General features: G+C 42.2%; 1 long non-coding RNA gene across 2 annotated transcripts; it reads left to right on the top strand.

Annotated features, from left to right (window-relative positions):
- Nucleotides 1-400: 400 nt before the first annotated feature.
- On the top strand, nt 401-6475 carry LOC110365677 (uncharacterized). 2 transcript variants are annotated; one of them, XR_010471959.1, is made up of 3 exons: nt 401-677; nt 5049-5262; nt 5384-6475. It is a non-coding gene; the product is annotated as an uncharacterized LOC110365677 (long non-coding RNA). The 2 variants fall into 2 exon arrangements; XR_002425376.2 differs by lacking the exon at nt 401-677 and adding an exon at nt 3478-3967.
- Nucleotides 6476-11029: the final 4554 nt, after the last annotated feature.

The following is an 11029-nucleotide window of genomic DNA, read 5'->3' as shown; positions in this document are numbered from 1 at the left end:
AAGGAGAAGCACATATGAAGGAGAGAGTGGCCAAATTTATGCTGGATGCCTTGCCAGCACTCCTAAATGCAAGGAAAAGAGGAGGGTTAGGGGAGGGATAGAGACAAAGGGGTTTACAAGGAAAGATCTGGGAAAATTCACATTATTCTTTAGCTGTCAAAGAAACATAAATATATACACCCACAGTGACTTATGCTGTTCATCACACATGTAGATAAAATGGGTTAGAAATACCAAAAATTTAAAACAATGATCAACAAAAACAACTCACTCAAAACCCTTAGAGACAGTTATGTCCCCTTCCCTCAGGGTTTAGTAGTGAAAATATTTGCCAGAGTCAAACAATACTGAACACAGTACCACAGAAATAAGAATGCAGGGTTGGGATGGAGCTCTGTGTGTGCTGCAGGAGTTACCATGACTGGCCCCTTCTCTGGGAGCAAGCCGGGTAAGTAGAGAAAATGTTCTACCAAACTTCTGGCTTATGCCCACACAGTTGACAAGGTCAGTCCAGAGGCAGTCAAACCTGACGACAAGGTTAACAACACTGATAGCTGGTGTTGAAACAGCACCAGCAGGAACTATTTTAGCAGAAAATGCAGGTGGGAGAGAAAAGAAGTTCAGCTGAAGGAGCCCCTTGTCCTGTGGAAATGAAGAAACACATCCTTTGAGCTTGGGTGAGCTGAACTCAAATATTCTTCTCCTACTCAACAAAAACTGGGTAAATATTTAAGCCACATGGGACACCATTTTTCTCTCTCTGTGTTTTGTTTTGTTTTTTTTAAAAAAACCTCCCCAGCCCTCCTCCAGCTATGTGTGTACACACACCCCTCACCCAGGATTACAGAGATAACAGGTAGGACTCTCCTAGATACCTGCCAAAAAGTAAATTAGTGCTGTTTACTGTTACCTGAGCTTGCGATTTCTCATAGCTAAACAGATAACCAGCTTTCCTGCTTCCCTTCATCTTTTAACTGTACTTAATTTTACCAGGTACAAAAATGTTTATGTTTAGAGGAGAAAAAAGCAAAACTCATTAGACAAACTTAAGCAGAAACATCTGTCCTTGGCAGCACAGCCCATCCAGTCAGAAAGTGTTGGGACGGGACCCCGGTCGTGCTGGGGCAGTGAGTTTACTGAATCGCACACGGCGAGTTGCACACAAGCTACAAATGACTCTGGGAGCCCTGGGCCCACAGCTGTGGCCACTGTCCCCGGCTCACAGATGCCCAGCACCCTGACAGGAGCTCCCCCACACACAACAGGCATTGCCAGCACCACTGGATGCATGCGGAGGATGATTCACTCCTAAAGCCAAAAGCACGGCACAATTAAAAAAGTGAGCCCATTTAATTTGTCATTAAGATGCAGGCTTGTGAAACAGGACTCGGGCAGAATAAGCACACCAACCTGAATGCTCAGCCAGTGGTGCTGTGCTGGCCGGATTGCTTCTGTGTGCCACCTTTGTACCCCTAATTTTGTCTCTGGAAGGTGCCCGTGATGCATCTACCATGGGGTTACAAGCAAGCTCGCTAATCCAGGCACATCTCATCTGCATTGCAAAACCAAACCAGATCTGAAAAGGGCTAAGGAGGCAGCTAGATATTTCTACCACCATTAAACTACCAACAGTTTTTACACAGCTTTAGGCCACAGCTACAATGGGAAAATAGCTTTATTTTTACTAGTCTGTGTTTTCTAAGTGATATATATTATATATATATTAGTATATATATCACTTTTATCGAAAGGGACTAATCATATTCAATAAGTTTTTTAAAATGTATATGTATACGCTCATTGTTTTAAATATAATTTCAGATAGACTGAACATTTTTAATCATCATTAATTAAGCAAGCCAGCTGTTGTATTTTTAAAAAATGCTCTGTTTCCATGGTATAAACATGACCTGCAGGAGAACATGTCTTTAATATGCTTTCTGATGGTGGTTAAGCCCTGGCTGAGATCAAATCTGCATTAGACAAAAGGTTATTCCAGGAACTCAGGGAACTTCTGTTCTACCACCAAAGCTGTTCTTACTGCAGAGTAGGTGGGTTGCTGCATCTGGGTTTTGCTCTTTCTCCTGTAACGGAGCTGTAGTTACAAAGGTGACTTAGCAGGTTCTCCTAATGTCACAACTCATTCCTAGTATGCACCCGCTTTTTTAGCAAGCTTTTCATATGCTGACAACAAATCAGATATAATCATCCTACGAGCGTATCCCCACATCTTCCTATACAACAAGCATCTTCATAAAATATTGTCCTTGTGAAGAGTGGGAACGCTTGACTCAGCAGACTTTGCTACCAGACTTTCCTTTTTGCTTTTATTTCTGAAACACGTTTTGTCTCCCTTCCAGACAGAGATCTCAATGTGCGATGGGCCTATGTGCCTCTTTCCTGCTTATTTCTCATGCTAATTTGTGGACAGGTCAGCAACAGCTGCTCACACAGACACAGGTCATTTCCCTGCCTGTGGCCTGCAGTCTCTGCACTATTCCTCATTACAGAAATACGGGCATGTGTTCATGTCTCCAGGCCGCTGCTAAAGCTGCGTCTCTCAGGGAGGGCTCTGATTCATGCAGGGAAAGGGCTTACACTGCAACTTCTGCAGTGGTTTCCCAGGTTTCCCTCCCACACCTCTACCTGAAATTTTCACCCTTCCTGCCAGGACAGCGCTGCGGCTCATAAAATAACAGCTGATCTGCCACAGTTCACAGCCCAGTCTATGACAGCAAAACATTACTGGGAAAGCTGCAGCATCACGGTCCTCACCCCAAGCTAAGCTGTCCCCATTTCTCCATCCAACCCTTCCAGTCTGTGCTGCTTCTGCCAGGAGAGTGGTTGCAAAGGGTTACTACAGCTAAAACCTTCTGACTCAGAAGATACAATTATCACAACTGCAAAACATCATACCAACGTTCTTTTGACTAAGGAGGCAAGATAGAAATCTCTCATGAATCAGGTCACCTGGACACCAAGACCTCCGTGGGCAGAACACTGTACGTGCCGTGGAAGCGATACAGCAGCGTATGAATTCTCAGTCTTTGTTGACCCTAGGCAGTTAGCCAAAATTGTTTCCATTAAGCAGAAAAATTGATGACAGAGTCTGTTCTGTCATTGATGCAATAATGTTTCTGTGAAAAAAAAATTAAAAAAATTCAAAGTCCCACTTTTCTTGAACAAAGACTTGAGAGAGTTACTTTGCCAAGCCTCAAGCCTCACGCTTCATGCAGCAAGTACTTAATGCAAAAAAACTTTTCTCCTTTTTTTTTTTTTTTTACTTCCTTTTAGGCCATTTAAACAGGCCTCAATAGCTATGTCTGGGTGGCATTTACTGTTTCTCTCCAGCTCAGTTTCCCCAAGCAAAACCTCACACAGTTTTAACCCTATCCTGCACTCAAAACCTCCTTGGTGTTCCTATCTATATTTTAAAAGAAAGATGGCCATTACTCATCTGGCTAGAAGCCAGCCTACAAACACATGCCACTTTTAATCGTGCTTTACTTTTCTGGTCTTCAAGGTCAATCTCCTCACCCGCTTCTTCCTGACTGTACGGGAGCACAGTGTTTTCTGGCAGTGCTCTGGGAAGGTCACTCAGAAATCACAACGTGATACCCACAGGACCATCAAGGTATAACATACAAATGCCAGTAACACAAGCAGATCGACTCCGCTCGCTCCTTTCAAGCTTTGAAGAGTCTAGACACCAAGCAGTAAAGCAATTTTGCCACCTTATGCCATGGGAAGGGGTGGTGGGCTGTTGAGACCATCCTCCTCTCTTGATCTTCAAAAGGCAAACAGAGATCAAGAAAGTCACGTGGAAAGAAAAGCTCAGGTTTCTCCCACTGAAACCCAGCAACAGACTTCACTGGCCACCACACAGGGCCAAGATCTCACTGAAATACCCTGGTGGTGCCCTGGAGATCCTGCCACCTGAATGTCTGGTTCAGCATCAAGTACTGCGGTAGGTGCCATTGTACAAGATTTTCTTGACTTTCTTTGTAGATTTTTCCCCTCAGGTTACTCTTGCTCAACTACCCTCCTCGTTGCGTAATCTAACTTTTTTTTTCCCTTTGTGGGAAAAGACAGCTTTTCTGTTAAAAAAAAAAAAAAAAGAAAGAAATCAAATATGGCTAATTAACAAATCCATTCTGAAAAAGAGCAAAAGCTAAACAGAAATTAACATTCCCAGCCAATCAACATTTCAAAACAGAGTGAATAATATCAAAGACAAAACTCAAGTAATTTCAAACCTTCAAAGGTTGACTGTAATGCTATGGAAATGGTTTTCAATCACTCCTCCTAAATAGGGTTTATTTGAAATTAACACCTTTCTGCAAAGGGCTGGATGAATCAGCATTTTCCATTGGAAAAACCTTCCACCTGAAGATTTTCAGCTTGTTCGACGGCTTTTACTGAGCTCGACTTTCTTGCCTTTCCTGTACCCATGTTTATTTTAGCATCATTACATCATATTTTGTCTCATTCTCGCAGTTCTCCTTTCTGTTTCTTCCCGGCTTGACAGGGCCAATATTTATATAAGGCTTAGTCAATGTAAAAATGAAGGGCTACTAGGAGAAGTACAGTGAGGAACAGGGCTCAACACATTCCCCAGCTGCACAGGTGTAAATCCTATAAGAAGAGAGGAATGGCTACAGCTGTCCTAGTTAAATCATTCACCTTCTGCTGACGAATGAACATGCAGTTCGATCATTTTACAAAAAATTCCTCCTCTGAGTTAATTTTATATATTGGTCACAGAAATTTCATAGTAGTTTTTATTTCTGTTGCAACGAGAACCAGCTTGGATATTGTTTGATACAATATAGCTGTTGTGCAAATTAAAATATAGGTAGGCTGAAACACTGTGGTATGCTAGAGGAAGGAGGAGAAAGGGGAAAAATAAAGCATGAAGGGATGAAAGAGGAGCAACGGCAATCTAGCAAAAGGAGCAGGTCTTGTGTATGATAGGCCAGTACCTTCTTCACATAATTATGGATGTTTTTATTCATCTGCTTACATACAAATGAGCTGTTTCTTTCTAGGATCCTCCTAAGACCTTGAGGTGTGCTGATTCCTTGCAGCAACGAGATCTCCAGCTTCATTACATGTTGTGGCTCGGAATCAACAGTAGCCAGCCCCAAGCAAGCTCAGGTCCCACTCAGCTCTGACAAGGGCTATGAAGTCTGAAGTACCAGGTGCCAGCAAGGGAGAATGACAACCCTGGAGACCACTTTCTTCAGACATACTGCCACTCAGGTAGGAAAGGGAACATCTGTGGCAGGCAGAATATAGTAGTTGCCCCTATAATAATTACACTGCAAGATTTTTGGCACGGTACATAAAATAAGAATGTGTCAATGTGTTCTCTGTCTTACAGAAATTCTGATCTAGACCTGTGACTTCACAAGGTGCTTTATATTAATAATGCCAGCTGCCCATGAAAAATAACTTCAGGTAACAAGTTTTTGTCACTTTCAAATAAACAGTAACAGTGACTGATCACTCTTCTGGCTTGTTGTCTAACAATTTCTACGGTAAACTTATCTGAGTAGCATCAAGCTAAAGTGGTCTTACATTTAGGAACATTGTAAGAAAGGAGGTCCCTTGTGTTCCCAGATCTGATGAGACTGGCCAAGTGCAAGTCTGGAGTTCTGGAGAGGTTTGACATTGATAGATGTAAGAGGACCTACACAGCACATCAAAATGAAAGTCAAATAGGTTTTACAATTTCCATTTACCAACAGGAAACACAGTCATAGAGATTTGTGATTTGGCAGAAAAATACAATATCTAGAAGATGACACAAGACGAAAAGAAGGCAACAAGTTCTGAAATGAAAAAAAAAGTGTCAGTAGAACAGCTTAGCCTGGAGTGGGATAGCACCCTGAGCCTCCTTACCAAGGCTGAAGTCTTTATAATTGTCAAAGGATCATCCTCCTCTTACAGTAACAGCCAAGTCCCTTCAGCCTGCGTAATGCAGCAGTTCACAGCAGGATGTGGTAATGGCCCATAATATCCCCATTTATGATACGAGTGATGAATGTTGCAAGCAGAAATTCATCATGATATCAGGGTTAGCACTCCTGGAAGTCTCCTGCTTGGCAGAGGGTCCTTAACAGTTTTCACTATTTAAATCTGATGTTCCAGTAAAAAGAATTAAAAAAAAAAAAAAAGAAAAAGAAAATCCCCCACAAAACCAACAACCAGGATTTTCCAAAAGCAAAAAAAGAAAACACCCCAGCTGATGACTATTAAGCATGGTCAGAATAGCTTTCCAAATGTCTGTTTTGATAAAACCACAGTTTCTTCTTAAAATTCAATTAATGCTAGGGAAAGCCCCACAGGAAAAAGTATTAAAATTTAATTGAGGAAACTTAAGAAATGTCATTTAAAATCCCATTATATGACCTTTCATGTTTCTTATTCCTATGCTATTGCCTACAATATCAGCACAGAATAGCTGAATTTCTCCAGGAGGTTTGTTTGTTAGAAACCCTGTTATGGTCCAATTCATCCACTGATTGAAATACCATTCCTTTTCCGAGTTAAAACGTAACATGCATTTTACACCAAAATACCTTGACACTATTTTGAACATCTAATGGACAAAAAAATCAGAAATTAAAACCTTAGGAAAATGATGGTGAGTAAGGAATTCTCAAAACCAGTAATTTTCATTACAACTGTAGATCAGAAACAAATTTCAAAGTGGCATGATTCTTCACAAAACTGACATTGTAGATTTGACTGGCTCTACATGACAGGTTTGGTTGGGGTTTTTTTGACATTTGTTTTTTAATGTTGTTTTGGTTTTAGAGGGTTTTTTGTTTATGATGTTGATTTTTTTCTTTCTGTTGTTGTTTTTCTTTTTGGCGTTTTTTGGGGTTTGTTCATTTCCTACTTGACTGGGCTTGAAGAAAGATTTGCTGCAGGAACGGCCAGTCCATGCTCACTTAGGCTCAGGAAGATTGTTCAGATTGTACCTCCTACAGAAAAGTCATCTGCATTTATACACACCCTTTTAGGTCATGTATCTGTGAATCAGCAAGAGAAACAGCACTTGGCCAAAGGATTTCTTTCTTATCTTGCACTCTGTGACCTGGTCAAAGACCTTCTGTTGAAATAATGTTGAGTGAACTGGCAAACTCAGAAAATACAATCACATCTCTTGTGTATGCCCAGGAATGCAAAGCTGGTTACCGTCCGACCATAACCACAACCACATAAACACAACTTTCCATTTGAGGATATGCATGTGCTCAGCTCTCCCTTTTTACCTCACTGTGCATGTTGGCAAGATGCTGGGGAGACATCATTGCAGACAAAAGCACGGGCCTCTCTATTAAATGGGGCCTTACTGCAATGAAATATTGCTGATTACATAGATGTGGGAAGTATGTGAACACTGCTCCTGGGAGGAAAGATGAAGAAATCCAGGTATGTGTGAGAGTGGAGGGAATACAGAGGTGGGTCATCCTCATCAGCATTTATTTTAATGTTCTGCACCCCAAACTTACTGAAGGACATGAAATAAGTACAGTTTCTTTATACTATCCCAAAGGATGTTCCTCCCAGTACACGGATTGTCACAGAGGGGGCAAGAACCTTACATCTCTCTACTACATATATTGTGTATAATTACACATAAAAATGGGGTGGGGGACAAAGGAAACACAGGGAATTTTGTAACCTCCTACAATATTAAAACATAGACATTTTGTTAATTATCGCTATGTAAGGGGACTTTTTCTCTGTGTGTCTGCATGCACGCCTTCTCTTAAATCTCCTACAGACATGTTTATAGAAGGAAGGATAAATATTTTTCCATAGCTTCATGGAAAATTACTATGAGAAGCCTTGGAGGAACACAGCTGTGGGGTCCTTCATTACTTCAGCATGAGCAGAGCCTTCCACACACTGAAATTTCATTGTGCTTTGCTCGATGTGGGCCTCCAGTTGTAAGCTCAAGCCTTTTGAAACACCACACCAAAAGGATCCATATTTTTCAATCCAGTTGGTATTTTAGAGGGAGACACCGAAGGGGAGCAATACTTCCTGACCCAGAAAACACAGTTTCCTAACCCTATACACAACTTTATACCATGAGAAAAGGGGTTGGGGAAAGGCCACCTTTCAGATAAGACCCCAGGCTAGTACCTAAATACCCACGGAGCCCTTCTACATCCTCTTAACTCCAGAAACCTAACAACATCCTAGAAATTCACCTCCCTGTCCTCCACACTCTGAGTTCAGCAGCTATTTTTGTCTTCCATCTTGTTCCAAAACTGCAAAAATAACACCTTCCTCCTCAGAGGTGGCAGAATTTCTGCAGCACGTTAAAAATCACTTGGGTGCTTCTCAGTAAATCCACTAAAGGTGTTGGGGATTCTCTGCAATGAAGGGCTCTTTATAGAAATAAAAAAATCCTATAAACAAAGCTGTGCAATAGGAAAAAAAAAAAATAAAAACACACACACCACCCAGAAACTGGACTGTTTTCACTGCCTCTGATCCCTCAGATGAGACTGACCAAGACTGGCATGAAGCTGATGGGCAAGCTGTAGAAATAAGGAAACAGGAAAAAATAAAACAAAATCAGGATAAGAAAATATTTATTATTAAGGGTTTGCTGCCTGCTGAACAGTTGCTAACACAGATAAAAACACCCTTCACACCAAAAAACACTTGAGCCACTGTTTCTTCATACTGTCTCTGTCAGTGCACATGTCCAAACAGCTGACTGAATATTTAGGAGGATAGTGGGGTTTATATATTAAAAATTTTACAGTGTGAATATTTTAATTTTACATAAATATTGGTTTAAACGGAAAACCAGAAGTTTGAATATACAAGACAGGCCAATGATTTTAGGAGTGAATAAGACCTTGATACCTACCTGTAGCCTTCTTTAGCATCTTTGTATGTGTTCACTGATACATCAGCCCCCCTCACTGAAATACTGCATCTTAACTCTGCATCATATTTCCAGTTCAGTAACCTTCCCGTTCAGAGCTGTCCTATCGACAGTGACCTGCTGAAATTGAGATGCTAACAAATAGAGACGAGATTTTTATTTATTTTTTTATTTCCCCCACAGATTTCTAATTAACTGGAGAACTCAGTAGCTTGAAGCCCCCCTTCATGGTGCAGTTGACACACCTGAGGGATGGGATGCCATCCAGAGGGACCTGGACAAGCTCAAGAAGTGGGCCCACGCAAACCTCAGGAGGTTCAACAAGGCTAAGTACAAGGTCCTGCACGTGGGTCAGGGCAACCCCCAATATCCATACCAGCTGGGGGATGATGGGATTAAGAGCAACCCTGCCAAGAAGTACTTGGGGTACTGGTGGATGAAACATGAGCCGGTGATGTGCACTTGCAGCCCAGAAGGCCAATTGTATCTTGGGCTGCACCAAAAACAGCGTGGCCAGCACGTTGAGGGAGGTGATTCTGCCTCTCTGATTTGCTCTGGTGACACCTCACCTGGAGTTCTGGATCCAGCTCTGGAGCCCCCAACAAAAAAAGGACATGGACTAATTGGAGTGAGGCCAGAAGAGGCCACAAGAATGATCAGAGAGCTGGGGCACCTTCCCTATGAAGACAGGCTGAGAGAGTTTGGGGTTGTTCAGCCCAAAGAAGAGAAGGCTTCAGGGAGACTTCACTTCAGCTTTCCAGTACCTGAAGTGGGGCTACAAGAAAGTTTAAAAGGGACTTTTTACAAGGGCAGGTAGTGATAGGACAAGGGTAGGTTTAGATTAGATATACAGAAGAAATTCTTCACTGTGAGGGTGGTGAAACACTGGCACAGGTTGCCCATAGAGGTGGTAGGTGTCCCATCCCTGGAGACATTCTAGGTCTGGCTGGATGGGGCTCTGAGCAACCTGATCTAGCTGAAGATGTCCCTGCTCATGGCAGGGGGTTGGACTAGATGAGCTATGAAGGTCCCTTCCAACTCAAACCATTTTATGACTCTTTCTCTTCCTGGGTGACTGCCTAAAATTCCTGTGAATTCTACCTAAGTAGAATATGTGCAAGGTCAGAAGGAAGAAGTTGGTGACACTCCATATAAAAAGGTTTGTTTTTTTTTCTTTGAGACTTTCAAGATGCTCAGTTTCAAAAGATTCTTCTTGAAAAATAAGTTCATAATTACTCCTTTCATTCCTTCCCTATTTGGCTTCATAAAAGGAAGACATGAAAAAAAATATCACAAACGTAAAACCACAAAAAATTATCTGTATTGTTTTTTCAATTCAATCATTAAAAGTTTTCTAAAAAAGTAAGTATGCTTTTGCAAAAAACAAATGTTCTGGTTTTATAAAAAGATCCTTTCTGAAAAGAACAAGACTTCCACTGACCAAAATTAGTTGCAAGGATAGGAAGCAGGGCTGGCCAGTTGCCCTCCCGCCCACTGCCCAAATTTTATTATATTTGTGGAAAAAATATCTTGGCCCTAAAAGGCACAATCCATTAAGTCAACAAGGTTCTGCTGACTTTACTGGAGGTTGGACTAGATCCTACATGAGAAAAGGACAGTAATTAAGCAGGCAGCTGGTCAGATATGTCTCTCCAAACATAGCCAAGTTCAGAGATTTGGTTTACCCATTCAAAAGCAACGCACTTGATGCATCAGCTGTATGTCAAGCTGCTGCCTTTCCAGCCTTCCCTTCCCACTCCATAACCTCTTGAGGTCACTCCATCTCACAGCTGGCTCTGGCCCTCTCCTGGGGACATCCAGCACCACTCTTCCCATTCCCCAAAACCACAGGCGCCCCATGCCCCTGTTCCCAGCAGGAGCCACACAAACTGTCCTCCTCCTCTTCCCAACCCCATGGCAGACAACTCCCTCACTGTGCTTCACACTACAAAGGCGATGTGCAAAGGGGGCTGGAAAAGCTCCTGGCACCCCTCCGAGGGTAACCATGGTCTGACCTAGTAAAAGCGGCAGAGATGCTCAGTGCTGCAGCTGTGCTGAGCTGGTGCAGGAACCCCACCTGACCCCCAGTTTTCCCCTCCTGGGCAGTTC

Source organism: Columba livia, chromosome 3 (assembly GCF_036013475.1).
Source record: "Columba livia isolate bColLiv1 breed racing homer chromosome 3, bColLiv1.pat.W.v2, whole genome shotgun sequence".
Lineage (NCBI taxonomy): Eukaryota > Metazoa > Chordata > Aves > Columbiformes > Columbidae > Columba > Columba livia.
Note: the sequence above shows the minus strand (reverse complement) of the source record. Positions and strands in the feature narration are given on the sequence as shown.